Raw genomic sequence first — 23,061 nt, 5'->3', positions numbered from 1 at the left:
GCTTCAAAGAGAATGTTAGTAAAGGCCTATTATCTAAGCTCTAATAAGACCGGGACATGTTCATGACTGAAACAAACAAAACCGTGAGAACCGTAAATGGTAAAAGGTTGTTTGTATGGCATGTGTTGTCTAGGTGTACATTAAAGATCAACGGTTCAAAGATATCAAATCTACCAATTGACCAAGTGCATCCGATGCAGGTTCACTATGGAAAGTTCAAAGGAAAACCCACTTATCTAGATACAATCAGTCTTTACTTGATGATCACATAATTGTTCGTAAAGTTTTACAAAAAAAATAGTCATTCCCCATTCATGTGGGGGATTGTTGGGTTAAAGATCAAAGTGTGAATAGAAAATGGAGGGAACCAAGTGGAGGGAAAGAATTGAGATAACACTAAAAAATGGAAAGTGTACTCAAAATTGGAAACTCTACTAATTCTCCCACATTGGTGGGAGAAGGAAACTTCCAAGTATTTATATTAAGGAATACTTACTCCATATGGTAAGTGAGGCAAGAACCAAGAAGTGCCTCGCATCGTCATCGTCGTCGCTCGCTCGGTTTGGCTTAGACTTTGGATTTGGATTTGGATTTGTCAAATGATTGATTGATGAGATCTATCTTTTTGGAAATAATTTATTTGAAACATAGGAATTGCCAGTCCGATCCAAAGGGAAAAATCCAACAGTAAAACTATAGAGATGCGAAATACTGCTTTGAAAGAGATGCAACTCTTTAACGGAATGACACACTAATTCAAAAAGAGAGGTGTCTTTTCATATGGTTGTGACTGTCCAGTAAAAATACACACTAATTTAATAAGCAGATTTTTATGTACCTATAAAATAACAGTTGACTGTCAAGACTGATCAATCGACTCAGAAAAAGATTTTAATTCACCCTCCTTTAAATTTCAATTGGTTCATAGCAGGTCTCACAATTAAGTGTTGCTTAACCGCACGTGAGTAAAGATCAAATGACCAACTACCAAATTCCAAGAGTACTTCTTCAAGATGGGCACTTACCAATAAGACCATCATACTTCAATGGACAACACTACTCGCATTGGAAGAACAGATTCAAAATCTTTAGAAAATCAAATGACTTTCAAGCCTGGTTGGTCATTAAGCAGCGACCAAAACCTATTCCAAGGCTCAACAACAAGGACAAATAGAATGTAAATGAATCAACCAGCATTGATTTAGATGATTTTGAAAACTTTAAAATTATCGAAGAATAATAAGAGGCAATTAAAATAATGCGAGAGCTATAAGCCTACTTTACTGTACAGTGAGAAGAGTACCATGCAATGAGAGGAGCAGAGTATGACAAGATATCAACCTATGAAATGACCAAAGAAATGCGGGACAAACTGGAAGTAACCTACGAAAGTACTACCAAAATGAAAGAAGCAAGGATCAGTGCTTTATTTAATGAATACGAGCTCTTCAAAATGGAAGAAAATGAAGGCGTGGAATTAAAGTTTGCACGATTAGACAAAATTATTTGTAATCTAAAATCTCTAGGGACGATCTACAACCTTCAGTCAAAAAGCTTGTAAAGAGTCTCCCAAAAGCATGGGAAACCAAAGATGTCATTCAAAAAGATGGGGATCCTCACAACATGACCTATGACGAATTATGACGTAATTTTAGTACTCATAAACAAAATCATATAAACAGGTACAAAAAGGAAGAGAAGAAAAAGTCTGTAGCCTTTAATGCCGTAACTCCGGTAGAAGAAGAGCATGTAAACAAAGATAACAACGAAGGAATGTCTCTTACAAATCATAGAGTAAGACAAATTCTAAGACAAAGGCAGCAAAGACCTCAAGGTTACAAGAATAATAAATTCATAATAAATGATGATCACTACTATCATTGCGGTAAACCAGGTCATATCAAATTAAAATTTTCAAAATTAAGTAGAAGATCATAAAAAAGAAATAAAAAATTTGGAGCCTAGATGATGAAGATGACGACAACAAATATGTGCTTTATAGAAATAGGTGAATCTAGTAAGGGAAGACCTTTTAACTATCATAATTGCAATCAGCTTCAGTCAAATCTTAATATGATTACTGATGATATTCAAAAGTGTAATACCCCGAGAATCCATACCAATATTAGAATCATGCTTCAAGCTCATGAGAAATAAATTATATTATTTTAGTAGTTTTATGAGTGATTTTGATGTATATTAAAGCCTTATATAACTCCTAGCTATTAGACGAATCAAAATATCCTTACTGATTGAGTTCTTGAGAAGGATATTGCTATGGTCAACTTCAAATGGGCATATCTTTCATTTTACCAAGAATTTTTGAGCTCATAACCCACCAATAGTTAGATAATTAAATTATATTTCCAACGATACCAATTTCGCCTAAATTCGATACTCGAGTGAAAAGTTATAGCATTTTTCGTTTGAAATAGTAGGTCATCGCGATTACACCGCTCGGCGGTGCCTATAGCGGTGGAACCAATACCGCTCAGCAGTAAGCCTCAAAATTGAGATTGTCCAAAATAGTAGGTCACCGCTATTACCCCACTCAGTGGTGCCTATAGCGGTGGAACCAATACCGCTCAGAGGTAAGCCTTAAAATCAGGATTCTACTGAAATTTTTAATTTCCCAGGGACAATTTGGTCTTTTCCTATGGCCTCAATCCATGGAAAATACGGGATTAAAGCCGCCAAAGCATATTTGGTCATCTTTTATTTAAATTCTCTCAATTTAAAACCATTCTCTCTCAAAAACAAACCCTAGCCCTTCAAAGATTCAAGCTCAAGTTCAAGAAAACCACCCAGAACCTTCAAGAATTCTTCAATTAAGGTATGTTAGATGTTCATTCATGGGTTCCTTTCACCCATGGAGTCCAAGAACCAAACTTCAAGTTTAAAAGAATGCTTTTTACATGTTATCATGAGTTTTAACTATGAATTCCACATGAATTTTGATTTTATATTATGTTTATACATGATTTGTTGTTGAAGTTAAACCCTACACGTTTGAATGATGCTTACTCATTGGTTTGTACCTTAAATTGTGATTTAGTATTATTGAAATCATGATATTACTACATGTTTATAAAAAATTCCCATGTTTAAATCATGAATTACAAGTGTTTGATAAAATGCCCAAAGGAATGAGTTTTGAATAATGGTTACTTATCATATCCTTAAGGTTTTGTACGGTCTATTGTTATTACTATCAACTCCTAAGGGTTTTGAATACCTAAAATCTAGCTGCTTATCTAGTCTTCAGTAACTACAAAATGGTTCAAGATAGTTATGAGCATTTTCAGTTCAGTCAGTCACCATAAACAGCTAAACTTAGTTTAGTCCAGTATTCAGTGTCTTTCAGTTGGGAGTAGGATTTAGCACTGAGTAAATGCAGGGATGAAGGATTCCTCGTCAGTTAAGTAGAGTCATTAGTAGCAGTCCCTGTATTCCAAAACTATTTAGCCAGTGTAGGATATGAGGAGTCACTCGTCAGTTTAGGCTTGACTACCTCTCAGGGGTCACCTGACAGTTTAGGCTTGGTACCCTGGTCCTTTAGGACATCAGTTAGTGGATCCACCCAGCCATTGTTAGTACCCGTGGCATGGTACTAACGCCTTTCTAACTGGGGTTACAGATTGGACCCTAATAGTACATTGGGGCATATCGGTTATAGTTAGCTCCCATAGTCTCACTTTAGTATTCAGTACAAAGTACAGTTTTAGATTTGCTTGGCCATAGCATATAGTTACCCATTATTCAGTAGCAGTATTTTAGTACTTTAGTTTATAGATTATTTCAGTATCATGTTATATGCTTGGTCATGCATCCTCAAATTTTATAGCTTTCACGTATACTATTGTATCAATCATCTCATGCTATTTATTCAGTCATGTATTATTCATGTTCATGAACCCATCCATATCAACATAACCTCATTTAGCATACCAGTACATTCAAAGTATTGATTGCATACTCATTTTTTGCTCTATGATGTCTCATATCATAGGTTTGGATACTCAGGTTCCCGACTGTACTTAGACATCCTAGTGCATCAGCAGCAGTAGCACTGGTGAGTCCTCATACTTCATGGACCAATGATGTTTATGTCAGCACTTTTTTTTAGTTTAGTAGTCAGCTGGGGTTAGTTGGGGACTTGTCCCATCAACTCCATAATCAGTTTATTTAGAGGCTTTCGGACTAGTATAGATAGATAGTCAGTTTTCAGTCGTATTATTAGTTTCTTTGTCAGTATTGACAGTATGTTTCAGACATGTTAAACTATGATTCAGTATTAATTTTTAGTTGTTAAAAACATTATGGAATTTCCAGTTAAAGTTCCGTACATATCTTTGTTATTTTATTTGGTGCTCACAGCATGTACCAGCTCATGGGTTAGATTGTGCTCCGTTGGGGCTGTAAGCACCATGTAGCATCCATGGTGTACTTTCAAGGCGTTACAAAAAGATTATTGATGAATACAATAAAATTGCTTAAGAAAGAGTAAGCTAGCAAATTCAACTTAAAACAAGTCAAATTGAAATCAATTTGCTTCAAGAACTTAATGATGTGAAAATACGATCAAACAACATTAGAAAATCACCAGTTCTGTAAAATCAAATTTTGTTAATGCAAAATCAGCTTCATCATCAGACTCTTTCAATTCTTATAGAACCTCTTTAGCTTTTCATGGAACGATTTGCTACACCAGTGGGAAAAGGAGGAACAAATCACACAACTGCAGACAACAATAATGAGTGTAGATTTGAAAGCCCAAAAAAATTCACCTCTAACCCTCAAGGACCCAAGACCACTTGGGTATCTAAACAAAATTAATTTTCTTATTGACCAGGAACATGTCCGCAAGAACTACAAGAAAGAAATGTATGTAATAGACAACGAATATTTTAGACACATGATTGGAAAGAAAGAAAAATTTTGCTCTCTAAAGAAAATTGAAGGCGGTTCAGTCAGATTTGGTGATAATACCAAAGGAAAAGTCATAGGAGTCGACTCTGTGAAGCTCACCTCCTCCTACGAACTCATTGAAGTGAATCTCATGGATGGACTCAAATATAATCTATTGAGTATCAACCAACTGTGTGATACAGGATTCATAATATCCTTCAAAGGTAAAAATATCTCTATCAAGTATAAAAAATAAATATCACTCTTGTTAGTGATCTTGTCGATAATATTTATGTTCTAACAATTCTGATTTTGCTACTCTGACATGTATTACCACACAAACCAATGGCACCTAGTTGTGGCATAGAAAAGTTAGGCATACTAGAATGCATGTCATTGAAAAACTTTCTAAAATTTAATTGGTGAACGGTCTGCCAGAACTGAAGTTTGAAAAAGATCACATCTATGATGCTTGCCAACTTCGTAAATAGACTTGAACATCTTTAAAAGTCAAAGACATTTTTTGTACTACAAAACTCCTTCAAACAATCCACATGGATCTGTTTGTCCCTACCAAGACCACAAGCATTGGTGGAAAAAGATATGTATTTTTTATAGTTGATGATTACTCTCGTTTTACCTGGGTAATGTTTCTTTCTCATAAGCATGAAGGATTCACTAATTTTGAGATACTTTATAGAAAAGTACAAAAAGTAGCAGGGTACTTCATCACTTATATTCATAACGATCTTGGAGGAGAATTCAAAAATAAAGCTTTTGAGGATAACTGTGATCAAAATGATTATTCTTAGAACTTCTCTTCCTTTTGATTCCTTCAATAGAATGACCTGATCAACGAAAAATAGATCACTCCAAGAGACGCTAAAACCATGCTCCTATAATAAAACTTACCTGATCACTTCTGGGCAAGGCAATAAGCACAACGTGTCATATTCTCAACAGGTATCTCATCAGACCAATTCTTAAGAAAACACCTTATGAACCATAGAGAGGAAAGAAGCCTAATATCAGCTACTTTATAATACTTTTGTATGTAAATGTTTCATTCATAAAAATGGTAAGAATAACTTGAGAAAGTTTGATCCATGAAGTGACGAAGGTATTTTTCTTGGTTACTCTCTCACCAGTCGTGTCTATAGAGCTTATAATAAAAGAACATTGTGCGTAGAAGAATTTATGTATGTAGTATTTGATAAATCTAATCCTATTTTTGTGAGCTTGAGTTTTGATGAGGAGCAGGTAAATGATACTCAACACAAAGCTCTTCCTGAGATAGGACTTGAGCTAGTCAACTCTGAGTCCAGTATGGCTTTACCAGTATCAGCTCTTGTTGTCGAAGTATCAAAAAAATGTTCCTAAGGAATGAAGACATAGTGAAAGCTTTCCATATAATTTTATAATTGAAAATTCAAATGCTTAGATGTAGACAAGAGCCTCACTAAGAAAACAAGCATTAGTGGAACTTGTGTCTCAAATTGAACCTAAAATAGTTGATGAGGCCCTTAAAGATGAATCATGAGATAAAGCTATGAAAGAGAAGCTGGATTAGTTCAAAAGAAATCAAGTTTAGAATCTGGTTTAAAGACTAAAAAATTGATCAATTATTGAAGCTAGATAGGTTTAAAAAAATAATGTGAATGAAGAAGGTAATGTCATCAGAAATAAGTCTAGACTAGTAGCCTAAGGCTACTTTTAGTAGGAAGGTATTGACTACGATGAATCCTTTTCTCTAGTGGCAAGGTTGGAATCGATTCGAATTCTTTTAGCATTTGCTGCTTTTAAACTTTTAAGTTATATCAAATGGATGTTAAAAGTGCTTTTTTAAATGGTTTCATTGATGAAGAGGTATTTTTTAAACAACCTCCTGGTTTTGAATATCCTTCATATATAAATCATATTTTTAAACTCTCAAAAACACTCTATGATTTCAAACAAGCTCTAAAAGTTGGGTATGAAAGATTGAGTACGTTTCTGTTAAATAATAACTTTTAGAGAGGCAAAATAGATACCACTCATTCACTCAAAAATTAAAATCTAGCTTGCTTATCCTACAAATATATGCGGGTGATATTATTTTTGGTAGTCCTAACATTTCTTTGTACAAGAATTTTACAAATCTTATGAAAGGAAAATCCGAAATGAGCCTCACGGGGGAACTCAGATTCTTTCTGGGATTATAAATTAAGAAAACTTCTAAAGAAACCTTTATCAGTCAAACCAAATAGATAAAAGAGCTCATAAAAAAGTTTGGAATGGAAAAGGGAAAACTTTCGGAACTTCGACGAGTCCCTCAACAAATCTCAACTTAGATACACCCAGAAAAATGTTAATGAAAAGATATATAGAGGAATGATTGGATCACTACTTTACTTGACCGCAAGTCGACCATACATTATGTTCAGTGTTTGTAAATGTGCTAGGTTTCAGTCGGATCCCAAGGAGTCCTACATGACTGCTGTCAAAAGAATCATTCGCCATCTCATTGAAACTTAGGACATTGGAATATGGTACTCCTATTCCTTAAATTTTGATGTAATTGGTTACTCAGATGCTAATTTTGCAGGTGATAAAAATGGTAGAAAAAGTACTAGTGAAACCTGTAAAATTCTTGATGATGCCTTAATTTCATGGCATAGCAAGAAACAGACTTCAGTTGCTCTATTAATCACCGAAACTAAATACATAGTCATTGAAAATCGTGGTACTCAGATTCTATGAATTATGCATCAATTAGTTGACTATGATTTATCATTAGAATTTGTGCCCATCATGTGTGATAATACTAGTGCAATTAATCTGTTCAAATATACGGTGCATCATTCTAGAGCTAAGAATATAGATATCAAGCATTATTTTATTTGTGATTATGCAAAAAATGATGACTTTTCTTTAAAATTTGTTGACTCTGAAAGTCAACTTGCCGATATTTTTACTAAACCTTACTAGAAGAAAGATTCAGTTTTCTGATAAAAAGTCTTGATATTACATGCATTAATGGTATTTAATTGCACTATCTTTTATTTTTGCTAAACTTTTGCCTAATTTGTTTTATATACTCTCAAAATGTTTTACCTTTTTTGACTCATAATCATTACCTTTTTGTCAAATAACCCGAACAAGATCTATGGAAAATCTTGTAAAGAATTTTGTTGACTGCTATTTTGATAATCATGACCTAGTTCTTATCTCTGGGTCCTCTACAATTTACCGTTCATAAGAAATGCTATGCTTCTAGCCCTACTTTGTCACTTAAGAAAACCTCTATCTCTTCTCTGGACTCTCTTCCACTTCAGGACTTGTACAAATTTTTGACTGTATCACAGCGAAAAAATTTGTCGCTTTCAAAAACTGCTTTATTATGCCCAGAAGAATTATGAATCTCTCTCAACTAAGAGAGTCTCACTGCAAAATGGCTTGGTTGGGCCCAAAAGAATTGTGAATCTCTCTCAGCTCAGACAGACTCACTACAATGTAAGTTCTATTTTAAAAGATCAAGACCTATTTCTTGTACTCCATCTCTGTGGCTTAGAAGTTTATGAAGATCCTATTAGTATGTTTTATGAAAATCTTAGTATTTTCAAAGACCGTGGTGAGTTGGAAACTCTTGTGCTTGGAACCAGAATCATCCCAAATAATTTTCTATTTGAAAAGGTTTTTGATACTAAGTTCTCTGGTGTTATCCCCTTTATGAATAGTATATGGCCTGATAATTTCTAGGTTAGCTTTGAAGAAGCTAAATTTTTTTTTTTTAGATCCAGAAATGAGCTCATCAAACTAAGGTCCATTGTTTCTTTGTTTTAAATACAGAATTTTGGCTCACATTATCGCTATCACCCTAATCCTAAGGAAGGGTTCCCTCAGCAATGTCACCCATCGAGATATGTTCAGCTCATACTATATGAAAAAGAAATACAAAATTAATTGGGTCGCGTGATTCCATGAATATATGCTGGAAAGTGTGACTGATGCTCATGCCACAGCTACCTTACCCTACGAATTATTGAATCCTTCTCCACTATTCCATTAATCTCTCTGAGTACCCTGATGCAAAAGTCTCTACGATGTATGATTCTTAAACTTTTGCCAGAAAGAGATATGTCCTGGTTGACACTGAATAATGCAAAAAGGAGTCCGCAAAGGCAACGATCGATTTACCCAAGGTTAGTAAGAATATTTCGAATCCTGTGCTTCCAGTGAGTGATGAAGGAAATTGAGGACATCAAGAAATGTCTCAAGTCAATTGAGGAAGTGTTTTTGAGTATTCAAGAGTTGATAGCAGGTTATTGCAGCTGAGTAAGGACACCCACACCGATGTGGGCAAAACCTTCTTGATGATTGATGGTTTTAAACAGGAAGGTGTTAAGATTCTTAACAGGTTATTTGCTTAGGTTAAGCCAACTCTTCCTACAACGAGCTTGCCATATCATTCCAGAACTCCTACTCCAGCTTCTCTAAAAATGTTAAAAAATCTTATGAATGTTTTTATCACAATATCCACAACAACCTCACCTACTTTTTTAAAAATAATGTTGACTGATCATTCAAAGGGGGCTTTTACCCTTTACTTCCTTGGTTTGTATTAAGATTTTAACTCTTTTTTACATAACTCTACATCCCCCATCCCCTGTCTTTTGTGTGTTTTTGGCATGGACATCGTCTGGTCACTTTTTATATATATGATTTGCTTGCTTGCTATTTTTATCTATTTTCTATTCTTTTTTATTATGTCAAAGGGGAGAAAGCCTACAAACATTAGATACAGAGGAGGAGTCCAAGTAAGGAGGATCCAGCTAACTATATACAGACAAGTCAACTGATAATACCAAAAAGAAGTCAACAAAGTAAGGAGGAGCTAGATGACTAGATATACAGAGAAGTCAACTGATGTTTATTATTTGTCAAAATAAAAAACAGGAAGATTGTTAGTCACCTATATTAGTATAATATATTTTAATAATGACAAAGTAATAAAGAAAATATGCAGGTCACACTGCTGATGCGATCAAGAAAAGGATGGTGTGGAAGGACTGTCCCAAGGCTATAATTGGAATAACATCACAGGAAGATCACAAGAGATTCCTAACTTAAAGGAAGTTAACGGTACTGAGAGTGATTACGGAGCAATGATTATGAAAAGAAAATTTCACACGGATCTACAGAAGAAAGGAATATCATAATTACGGATCAATAATTATGGAAAACAGATTTCACACGGAGATACGGAAGAAAGATCATATTCCCTGCATGGAAATATCTAATATGGACGTGTATGGATGTGATTCAACATCCGATAAAGGAAGATCACATCATGTGTATGAACATATATGATATGGACGTACCATTTGATGTGAATCCTCAATCAAAAAATCAATACAAATCCTTGATTGAGAAGAAATCCCTTAGGGTTTCCTTTTAGAGCAAAAAAGTCTACAAGAGGTGAAGACTATAAAATAAAGACTGAAGATGAAAGACATCTTACACAACTTCACTGGAAACTATCCATATGTCTCATCTTTTAGTCTTCACACTGCATTGTATTCTTCTACCTACAATAGTTATAAAAGAGAAAAGGATAAAGTTAGTTTAGTTATACCAGTTGAGGATGTGTCACAAGATCTGAATAACGTATGAAGATTTAGAAATTGTTCAAACTACTATAAATCCATTCTCAATGTTAAAGATCAAAAGAAAACCTTTGAAACCCATGGGTACTGGAGTAGGCACCACACTGATGATTTGAACCAGCATAAATTTCTTTATTCTTCCTAACTCTTTTATTTGCGCTTTTGGTTTTATTCTGTTTTATTGTGTATACTAACCTACAGGTGAGTTGACTGTCAAAACTAATCGGTCAACTCAGAAAAAGATTTCAATTCACTCACCCTCTTGAATTTCATGTAGGAATTTGGTTAGCCTGAAAGTAGACTCATAGTTGAAAATCACAATCTTCTTCATCAACTATATTTAGAAGAGTATGAAGCCTACAGGGCAATATTTTGAATCAATAATTTCGAATCGGACACTGAATTTTTGATTAAACCAAAACAGAAAAATCGTTTAAGCCTAAATAATTTGCTTCGGTAGTGGGCCCTGTTTATTTTTTTTTCTTCAGAAAATCGTTCAGGCATAAACGAGGTGTTGTTCTTCATTTTTTCCTTACTGATTTATAATCCTCAAGTGTTGATTATATATAATAGAATATGATGCTACAGTAAGTAAACATAGTTTCTATATGTAAATAATGAGATCTAGGATTAGTATGGTAAGAATGAAAGAAAAGAAAACAATCGAGTTTCTTATTTTCTAACTATTTGGTAGGTAAATAGGAAAAATATTATCTCAAGTATTACGTCCCAAAATTATTTTTAGACGTGACTAGCCCCCGCTAATACCACCTGTCGGGCAAACCAATCTTTCATATACTTTATCAGTTAATAATCACTAAGATAAGATACTCGCAACTCCAATGCATCAATAAATAGTGGATAATGATCCAACAAAATTTCATAATCAAACTATAAATTCATCAATCACTCGAGAACTGATTCTCTAGCCGAAATCCCACGCTAAGATCATGAAGCATCTAAATAGAGTTAGATAATTTCAACTCTTAGCATGCAAACCCAATGAAAAGAAATATCAGCTAAAATAGCTAGAGTTGAAACAACAACCTCTACGAACAATGCGAAGGCTCACCTCAACAGAATCCTCATAAATGGATCGTCAACAACTAATCTCACCTTCCACAAAGTATCTGGACACATGCAAGTAAGGAGTGAGCTATATACAAATATAACCTAGTAAGACACTCGACCCGCTACTTTAATACCCCTGAAACAAGTGTTAGAAAATACAACGCAGAATGATTACATAAATTATATGCACAACATATATCTTATAATATATTACTAAATAGGGTTCAACATGTGTTTCAAAATTTACCATGTATCTCAACTCAATCCATCCTCACGGCTTGTCATAAATGGTAGTGAAGGTGACCAGCCTAACACCTCGAGAAGTCCATGACAGCATATATAATTCTCCAAAAGTCTACTACGATAGCAAGTACAAGGCCCCTAACATATTATGACGGCATAGGTATGCCCCTAACATATTACGGCAGCATATGTATGCCCCTAGTAAATATATCACGACAGCAAGTACAAGGCCCCTAACATATTACGGCAGCATAGATATGCCCCTAACATATTACAGCAGCACATGTATGCTCCTATTAAATGTATTCAGTATCCCAACGTCACCTCACAATTCACCATTAATTAATTCTCAATATACTTAACAAAATACATATCTGCGGTTGATCAAAGACAACTGATTCTACCAAGCACACGCTTTTCCCAACACATGGACTAGGTAGAAAAATATATTTTCTTATAAAGCATGTTTGAAAAGCAAGCACCAAAACTTAAAGTCTCACTTACCTCGAATTCACAATCCAAGCACCCCTTTCAATATATCACAATTATGCTTCCGTAAATTCAAATCACCTCAAACTACACAAAAATGGATTTAAAATAATCAAAACCTTTTAAGAGGATAACGTCTAAATTTTTAGAATAAGTCACCAATCATAATCAAGTTCTCAGTCCATTTGCTCGTTTGTGTAACCATTCAAAATATAGCATATTCAACAATTAGATTTTCAATTAACCGAAGCTTTATATTTTGTTTTCCCAACAAAAATAAATATAGCTACTATGTGTAACAATGGCTTTAATAACATAATGGTCCTTTAATATTACCCTTTTGTTTGATATAGTTTCAACTTTAAATCATCCCTATGAAAATCTTATCATTTTCTAATCTTCTTCTTCCAATCATTAGCCTATTATGAGAGAAGAAATATAAATTTTTCCTTTTTTTTGAACTATTATAAAGGTAAGGATCTGCAATTATAATATCAAGGAACTGATATATACATACCTGAAGGTTGCTATCAATCCAAATTGTGGCCTACGAAATTTTTTATAGCCATTCTTGAGCTCTACAAGCCCTCTATGATGCTTGTTCTCTTTCAACAATAAAGGAATTAGAACAAATCCTAATATTCTACTTCTTGCAACTAAAATGTCAAAAAAATACTGAACAAGGGAGTGGGTTTTGGATTTTTATTTGATCACTTTAATTCTCTTAATTAATATTAATAATATAGGTAAAATTACCCATTTACTCCTCTTTAAAGATCTGAGTTATTACATTCTCCCCACTTAGAATAATGTTCATCCTCGAACGGGTCTAGAATTATGTTGGAACTATAAAACAACTATATGACCTTTTCATATACATTTTGGTAGTGATATCTCTGTCAACTCTATACATATAATATCTCTAAAACACTTTAATTGAAGAAAGCTCGGTCAATTTTAGCTAGCACGCTTGAAGACAGTCATTGATTCCTACAACTTTCTAATATTTTGTATTTTGGAGTTCAAGCTACTTATCTAGTGGACAACCCAAACATCACATAAAATCTTAAAATACATGATTTGTGAATCCTAATTTTCACTTGAGAAACCTTCTTTTGACTCAAGTGTCGAAAAAGTCTATTACCAATATCATGAACGTTTCTCATATGCCAAATCTTTTTATCTAGTTCCAATCCCTTAGGCTGTATTTTTTTTTGCTATCATTACAAAGATATATCTAACTATAGACACATGAAATAAATAGCAGAAGGAACAACAAAAATCTCAAAGGAAATGCAAGTCTATATTGATATTCAAATCGACGTGATGCAATTCTCATCTGAACAAACATATTTATTAACCTTAGTTCACCTTTTTTAATGGCTTATTCAGAACAACAACTAACAAATTATATCAACACCTATATAAAATTTTAAAGACAAAAATTGCATACCAAGTTAGTAACAAAGATGAAGTATAACCCCAGTAAAAAGTAACACATCACAAATCACACAATATGATATATTCATTCAATTAATGTTGATATTGAGTGCTCTCTTATTTTCTCCTTTCTCAATAACACATTTGAGTATCATAATCACAGTCATAGTAGAACACATTCTCCAAAAATATATATGTTAGTGTTTGACTATAATACCATGGTAAAGTCTTAGCTCGTTTTAGATGTCAGTGTTAAAGGTGGTGGTGGGTGGGGGGTCCAAAACTAGAAAATTTGGCTCAGTGTTGAGGACTTAGTCATTTCCAATACCACTAAACTTCGATCAATTTATTTTTTATCTTCCCGACCTCAGAATGTATATTTTTAAGTTGATTCATGATTAGGGTTGTAAAAGTACATCTTGAGTGAGTTTTGAAATTTTTTGATGATTATATGGGTGTGTTTTGATCAACAAAATAGTAGCATCACCGGGATGATCCCATAGTGCCCGTGCCAGAGCACCGCACTAGAACTTGCGGTGCCCCCTCCAGTGCACCACACTAGGGCTCGGGGCGCACCCTCTCTCCCCCATCCAACTTATTGTTCCTCATTGATTAAGGGTATTTGGATCATTTTCCTCCACCCACATCAGTCCATATCACGAAATTAAGTCCCTAAGGAGCATATTTTCCCCTTTATTCATAAAATTTATAAGAAATTCATCTCCCACCTCAAGAATAAACCCTACACCATTCTTAAGCAATCAAGGAATTCAAGCTCCAAATCTTAAGAAATTCCTAAAAATCTTCATGAATTCATCTAGTTAGGTATGTGTGATGTTTATCCATTGGTTCCTTTTACCCATGGAGTCCAAGAATCCATTTTTTTGTTTTAAATTATGAGTATTCATGTTTAAATTGAAATATCTCCATGAATTTCTTGTTAGTTCAATTACAACTTATGTTTATAACTATTTTCAGGTGGGATGAGCCATTACATGTTTTAAACATTGTAATCTTCACGTTAAATCCCTAAGTTATAATTTTAGTCTTATAATCATGTTATTCTCGCATGATTTACCTATTCCCATGCTTAAGTTCACGACTCTCATGTGTTTGATGGAATGCTTAAGTGTTAGATTTTGAACAATGATCCCCTGCTATGGTTTTAAAGATTTTATATGGCATTATTGTTAATTCATTCAATGTTGGTGGGTTATGAACATTCGATAGCTATGTGATTTACAAAAATTCAGATTTCCAAGTATTCAGATAGTTAATCCATGAATTTTATCAGTATACTCAAATATTCATATTTATGACAAGCATTGTCAGTTTAAATGTTCATAATTACCTCAGAATTCGTATGCACTATTATTTTTAAAATACCATGACCTGATCTTATCAGTTATTAGTTATCAATGCATATACCAGTTAGTATCTCAGTGTCTTTTAGTTGGGAGTAGGATTTAGCACCGAGTGGGAAGTATGGGTTTAGAGTATCCTACTTCTCCTTAAACTATCCACCATCTTAAGTTTAGGGGCCTCGCCAGAGAGTATTTTCCCTTGCCCAATATGGGCTCGGTTTAGTAATCACTCCATTTCAGTTCAGGTTCTATTTCGATGGCAAGGATAAAACAACCCTCCTCAACGTGGGTTAGATGTTGGACTCCAAGATAGCTCACATGGTTTATTTCGGTTATATGATAGCTCCCATAGTCTCCATACATTATTCAATGTATTCTAAGTTTGGACTTTCTTGCCCAATTGTACAGACTTTTAGTTATTCAGTTTTACAGTTTACAGTCTTTCGGTTTTCAGAATTATTTTAGATTATAGATTTATGCTTGGTCTTGGATTCTTAGATGTCACAGTTTTCATGCATTCATGTTCAGTTATCTTATGCTATTCAGTTAGTCCTTATTTTATATGCATAGTACCCATGTATATCAGCCTAACCTCATCTCATATACCAGTACATTCAAATTACTAACCAAATACTCCTCCTTGCACTATGATGTCTTATATCATAGGATCAGATGCACAGTTTCCAATCGTCGTTAGACAGCTCTACATAATTTAGCAACCTAGTGGTGAGTCATCATATAACGAAGGCATATTATACTTATTCAGTTATTTCAGTATTTCATTTTGTTTAGTCCATCAGAGTTAGTTGAGAGTCTATCCCATTAACTCCTCAGCCAGTTTAGAGTCTTTCAAACATTCAGACAAAACAGTTAGACTGTTATTTAGTTACTTTCAATTTTTATTAGATGTTTCAGACTTATGATCAATTCGTTATTTCAGTATTTGGATTTATATTTTCCTTCTCAGTTTATCTTCCCCACATATATTATGTTCATATTTTATTTAGTGCTCACAATAAGTACAAGCTCATGGGTTAGGTTATGGTCGCTTGTTATTGTAAGCACCGTTGTCGCGACTAGGGGGTAGCCTTGGGTCATGTCAAAACTTGGTATCAGAGCCTAGAGTTGTAAAGTGTCCTATGGAGTATGAAAGTCGCGTTGAGTAGAGTTTTTTTCATGGGTGTGAAGTGCGCCACACTTATGGACAAGAGGCTACAACATATTTTAGGAAAAGTTCCCCTTCTTTTAGTATTCATGTCGTGCGAATGAGCATGAGCTATATTTAAATTCTCTCTCTAAATTATTCTTCATTCTATTTATAGATAATGCCTCCCAAAAAAACAACGAAATAAGGAACAAGAACCAGCCCACACCATCGCCTATTCAGGAAGATCCCCTGAACGAGCTTGTCTGTCACGCCGAATTCAGAGCTATTTTCACTACCTTAGCTTACTCAGTAGCTTCTCAAAATAATTAGCAGGTTGTTTCCCAACTAATCAGTGGCAAATATAACTATAGCTATGATTCGAGATTTCATTCAAATGAATCCCCTTTTATTTTCGGGATCCAAGTCCGAGGAGGATCTTCAGGAGTTTATTGATATGGTTCATAAAGTGATAGGTTTCATGGGTTTCACTTTGAGTGAGAGTGAATATTTTTCTTCATATCAGTTGTAGGATATAACTCACACCTGGTATAAGCAGTAGAATGAGGATAGGGGTGTTGATGCAGGGCCTATAGAGTGGGAGGAGTTTGCCATAAATTTTCTAGTTAGGTTCTTCCAGTTAGAGTTGACGAAAGCTAAGGTGTAGGAGTTTATTAACTTTAAGCATGACAGTATGAGTGTAAAGGAGTACTCGCTTAAGCTCGCTAAGTTGGTGAGGTATGCTCATTCGATGGTGGCTTATAATAGGTCTAGAATGAGTAAGTTTTTTCTGGTGCATCTGATAGTGTGGTCAAGGAGTGTCGGATTGGTATGTTGATTAAAGAGATGAACCTATCTAGGCTTATAGTTTATGCTCAGTATATTGAGGAAGAGAAGCTTAAGGAGAAAGAGAGGGAGACTAAGAGGGCCATAATAGGTAGTTTTAACTTTTCTCAGCTGAGGTCAGGGGGTGGAAACCATTTTCAATTCCATTAAAAATTCTTAGCTTCAAATCTATCTTCAGGTAGTGTGCCAGTGCCAAAGTTCAGGAATGAGTGTTGGGATAGAGCACCAGGCTCTAAGTCACAGGGTAGAGTGAACAGTGGTCATACCAATTTGCTTTGTGGAAAATATGGTAGGAATCATTAGGGTGTGTGTAAGGCTGGTAGTGATGTGTGTTTTAGATATGGAAAGCCAGGCCATAAGATTTGAGAGTGTATGGTGATGGCTCAGAGGGACAAAAATAATCGTCAACAGGGCCAAAATACTTCTTCAGCAGCACCAGCAAGTCATCCGACCCAACAGGGTGCTACTTCCAGTGCCACCAGTGGTCAGGGCCAGAATAGATTATATACACTCCAGTCTTGGGAGGATCAGAAAATTTCTCCTAACGTAGTGATGGGTACGTTACAGTTTTTTATCTTCATGTTTATGCTTTATTAGATCTCGAAGCTTCACTCTCCTTTGTAAATCCTTATATAGTAGTCGATTTGGGTGTTAGTCCTGAATATTTAGTAGAACCTTTCTCAGTGTCTACTTTAGTAGGTGTCTCTATTGTAGCCAGATAGGTATACAGGAACTTCCCAGTCATAGTATCCCAGAAAGTTACCTCAGTTGATCTTGTGGAGTTAGAGATGACTGATTTTGATGTCATTCATAGCATAGATTGGCTCCGATCAAGTTATGCCTCAGTTAATTGCATAAATAGAGTTGTTTAGCTTTAGTTTCCCAATGAACAAGTTATTGAATGGAGGGGTAGTACATTAGTGTTTAGGGGTCAAGTTATTTCTTATCTTAAGGTAAGAAAAATGATATCTAAAGGGTGAATGTACCATATTGTTTAAGTCAAAGACTCTAGTTCTGAGAATCCTAGTCTTGAGTCAATTTCAGTTGTAAGGGAATTTCCATATGTGTTCCCTGAAAACCTTCTTGGAGTTCCTCCTGAAAGGGAAATTGACTTCGGAATAAATCTCCTTCCAGATACCCAACCAATATTTATTACACATTATAGAAGGGCTCTAGATGAGCTTAAAGAGTTGAAAGAGCATTTGAAAGATCTCTTAGAAAAGGGTTTTATTACGCCGAGTGTTTCCCCATGGGGTGCACCAGTCCTTTTTGTGCATAAGAAAGATGGTTCTCTCAGGATGTGCATTGATTATCGTCAGTTGAACAAAGTCACATCAAGAATAAATATCCACTCTTGAGGATTGATGACTTGTTCGATAAACTTCAGGGTGCCAGTTATTTCTCTAAGATAGACCTCAAATCCAGCTATCATCAGCTTAGAGTCATAGAATGTGACATTTCAAAGACAGTCTTCTAAACTCGGTATGGTCACTTAGAATTCTTAGTTATGTCCTTTGATCTAATAATGCCCCTGCAACTTTCATGGACTTGATGAACAGAGTGTTCAAGAAGTACCTGGACATGTTCGTCATAATTTTCATTGATGATATCCTTGTCTATTCCCATAATGAGAATAATCATGCTGACCATCTTTAAATCGTATTGCAGACCCATAGAGCTCATTAGTTTTTTTTGACAAATTCAGTAAGTACCAATTTTGGCTAAGATTAGTAGCTTTCCTTAGCCATATTATTTTTGGTAATGGCATTAAAGTTGACCCTCAAAAGACCGACGCAGTGAGGAACTTGCCCAGACCTATCTCTCCATCAGATGGCAGGAGTTTCTTGGGTTTGGCTGGCTATCACAGATGGTTTGTTAAAGGGTTTTCTTCTATTGCGTCCCCCATGTCTCGACTGACTAAGAAAAAAGTCAAGTTTTAGTGGTCATATTCTTGCGAGAAGAGTTTTTAGGAGTTGAAAAATCGACTCACTTCCTCTCTAGTATTACCTTACCAGATGGTTCAGATGGATTTGTGGTTTACTGTGATGCTTCGAGAGTTGGTATTTGTTGTGTGTTGATGCAGAGAGGTAAGGTCATAGCTTATGCCTCCAAACAACTTAAGCCCCATAAAAAGAATTATCCTACCTATGATCTTGAGTTGGCAGCTGTTGTTTTTACCTTGAAAATTTAGAGGCATTATCTCGATGGGGTTCATGTGGATATGTTCACGGATCACAAAAGTTTGCAGTATGTGTTCTCACAGAAAGATTTGAATCTTTGTCAGAGAAGATGGCTTGAATTGTTAAAAGATAATGATATAAGTGTGTTGTATCATCCAGGTAAGGCCAGTGTAGTGGTAGATGCCTTTAGCAGGTTATCTATGGGCAGTGTTCCTCAGGTTGAGGAGTATAAGAAGAAGTTAGTCGATGAGGTTCATCAGCTTGCTAGATTAGGTGTTCGGTTGATTGATTCAGCTGACGGTAGTGTATGAATTCAGAATAGTTCAGAATCTTCATTGGTTGCCAAACTAAAAAAAAAGCAAGACAGAGATCCTAGTTTTGTTAAGTTGAAGGAATTAGTTAAAGATCAGAAAGTAGAGATTTTTTCCCTAGAGGGAGATGGTGTGTTGCGTTGCCAGGGCAAGTTATATGTTCAGAGTGTTGATGACTTGAGACAGCGAATACTTACAGTAGCGCATGGTGCGCGATACACTATCCATCCAGGAGCCACTAAGATGTACTGTGACTTGCGAGAAGTCTATTGGTAGAGTGGTATGGAGAGGGATATTGCAGAGTTTGTGGCTAAGTATTCTAATTGTTAGCAAGTTAAAGTTGAGCACCAGAGGCCTAGTGGTGCATTACAGGAGTTTAGTATCCCCACTTGGAATTGGGAAGTGGTGAACATGGACTTTGTAACAGGATTACCTCTTAAGCATCGTCAGTATGATTTGATATGGGTCATTATAGATAGAATTCCAAATCAACTTATTTCCTACTAGTTCACACTTCTTACTCAGCTGAGGATTATGCTAGGCTCTATCTTAGGGAGTTGGTTAGGTTGCATCGGATTCCGTAGTCTATCATATCAAATAGAGGTACTCAGTTTACCTTTCACTTTTGGAAGGTTTTTCAGAAAGGTCTTAGTGCCCAAGTTCATCTCAATACAACTTTTCATCCACAGACAAATGGTCAGGTAGAGAGGACCATTCAGACCTTAGAGGACATATTAAGAGAATGTGTTATTGACTTTAAAGGTAGTTTGGATAATCACTTACCTTTGATTGAGTTTGCCTATAGCAACATCTATCACTCTAGTATTTAGATGGCTCTATTTGAGGCTCTTTATAGAAGGAGGTGTAGATCTCCTATTGTTGGTTCGACGCAGGTAAAACTACTTTGATAGGGTCAGATGTAGTATTTGATGTGATGGGGAAAGTTTAGTTGATTAGGGAGAGGCTGAAGACAGCCCAAAGCCGTCAGAAATCTTATGCAGACGTGAGGAGAAGAGATCTTGAGTTTGAGGTTGTCGACTTGGTAAATCTAAAAATCTCGCCCATGAAGAAAGTGAAGAGATTCGGAAAGAAAGAAAAACTTAATCCCCGATATATTGGCCCATATAGGATCTTGAGTCATTTTGGAAAGGTAGACTATGAGCTAGAGTTGCCTGCAGATTTGGCGTCAGTACATCCCATGCTTCATGTTTCATTGTTGAAGAAATTTATTGGTGATTCAGATGTAGTTGTTCCTTTGGAGGATGTGGATGTTAAGGATAGCCTTTCTTATGAAGAGGTCTTAGTTGAGATCCTTGATCGTCAGATTATCAGACTAAGAAACAACGAAGTTCACTTGGTCAAGATTCTTTGGCGGAATCAGTCCGTCGAGGGAGCCACTTGGGAAGCAGAAGCAGATATGTGAACCAAGTACCCTCATCTTTTCTCCGTAAACTCAAATTCAGCTTAAGGTAACGATTTTTCTCCGATTGACCTTCTTCCATTCTAAGTTTCAGATATGTAATCCATCTCATGTCATTGCATACATTCAGTTCAGTTCATGTATCATGTTTCAAACTCAATTATGTAATTATGTTTCTAGTCATGCATATTCAGTATATGATCTCAGTTTTTTCAGTACTCTCAGCTAAACTAGTCTCATTTGAAGACGAATGTTCCTAAGGGGGAGATATTGTAATACCTCATAAAAGTATTAGCTCGTTTCAGCTCTCAGTTCCATGTTGGGGGGGGGGGGGGCTAAAACTTGAAATTTGGCTAAGTGTTGAGGACTTAGTCATTCCCAGACCACTAAACTTTGATGATTTTATTATCGGTCTTCCTGACCTCAAAACGTCAATTTTTAAGTTGATTCATGATCGGGGTTGTTCAAAGTACATCACAGGTGAGTTTTGGAATTTTTCAACAATCCTAGAGGTGTGTTCGGATCACTAAAACATTAGCTGCATCGGGATGGGCCCATAGCGCCCCTTCCAGTGCACTGCATTAGGGCCCGCAACGTGCCCTCTCTCCCCCATCCATCTTTTTATTCCTTATTGATTAAGGGCATTTGAGTCATTTTTCTCTACCCAAATCAGTCCATAACATAAAATTAAGTCCCTAAGGAGAATTATGTGCCCCTTTATTTGAAAACACTCTCAAGAAATCCATCTCTCACCTCAAGAACAAACCCTAAATCATTCTTAAGCAATCAAGGAATTCAAGCTCCAAATCTCAAGAAATTCCCAAGAATTTTCACAAATTCATCTAGTGAGGTATGTGTGATGTTCATCCATGGGTTCCTTTCACCCATGGAGTCCAAGAATTCATTTTTTTGTTTTAAATTATGAGTATTCATGTTTAAATTGAAATATCTCCATGAATTTCTTGTTAGTTCAATTACAACTTATGTTTATAAGTGTTTTCAAGTGGGATGAGCCATTATATGTTTTAAACATTGTAATCTTCACGTTAAATCCCTAATTTATGATTTTAGTCTTGTAATCATGTTATTCTCGCATGCTTTACCCATTCCCGTACTTAGTTCATGACTCTCATGTGTTTGATAGAATGCCTAAGTGTTGAATTTCGAACAATGATCCCTTATTGTTTTAAAGCTTTTATATGGCATTATTGTTATTTCATTCAATGTTGGTGGGTTATGAAAACCCGATACCTATGTGATTTACAAAAATTTAGCTTTTCAAGTATTCAGACAGTTAATCCATGAATCTTAGCAGTATACTCAGATATTCATATTCATGATGAGCATTGTCAGTTTATATGTTCATAATTACCTCAGAATCTATATGCACTATTATTTTCAGAATACCATGACCTGAGATTATCAGTTATTAGTTATCAGTATATGCACTAGTTAGTATCTCAGTGTCTTTCAATTGGGAGTAGGATTTAGCACCTAGTGGGAAGTATGGGTTCAAAGCATCCTACTTCACATGGTTTATGTCGGTTATATGATAGCTACCATAGTCTCCGTACAGTATTTAGTGTATTCTCAGTTCAAGTTTGCTTGACCAAGTGTACAGACTTTCAATTATTCAGTTATACAGTTTACAGTCTTTTAGGTCTCAGACTTATTTCAGATTACAGATTTACGCTTGGTCTTGCATTCTTAGATGTCACAATTTTCATGCATTCATGTTCAATTATCTCATGCTATTTAGTCCTTATTTCATATGCATAATACCCCATGTATATCAGCCTAACCTCATCTTATATACCAGTGTATTCAAAGTACTGACCGTATACTCTTCTTTGCGCTATGATGTATTATATCATAGGATCGGATGTATAGTGTCTCGACCGCCGTTAGACAACTCAGCATAATCTAGCAGCCGTAGTGGTGAGTACTCATCTATTGAGTGCATATTATGATTATTCAGTTATTTCAGTATTTTATTTTGT

This window comes from Capsicum annuum, chromosome 5 (assembly GCF_002878395.1).
Source record: "Capsicum annuum cultivar UCD-10X-F1 chromosome 5, UCD10Xv1.1, whole genome shotgun sequence".
NCBI lineage: Eukaryota > Viridiplantae > Streptophyta > Magnoliopsida > Solanales > Solanaceae > Capsicum > Capsicum annuum.
The sequence above is the reverse complement of the archived record's forward strand: the minus strand, read 5'-3'. Positions refer to the sequence as shown.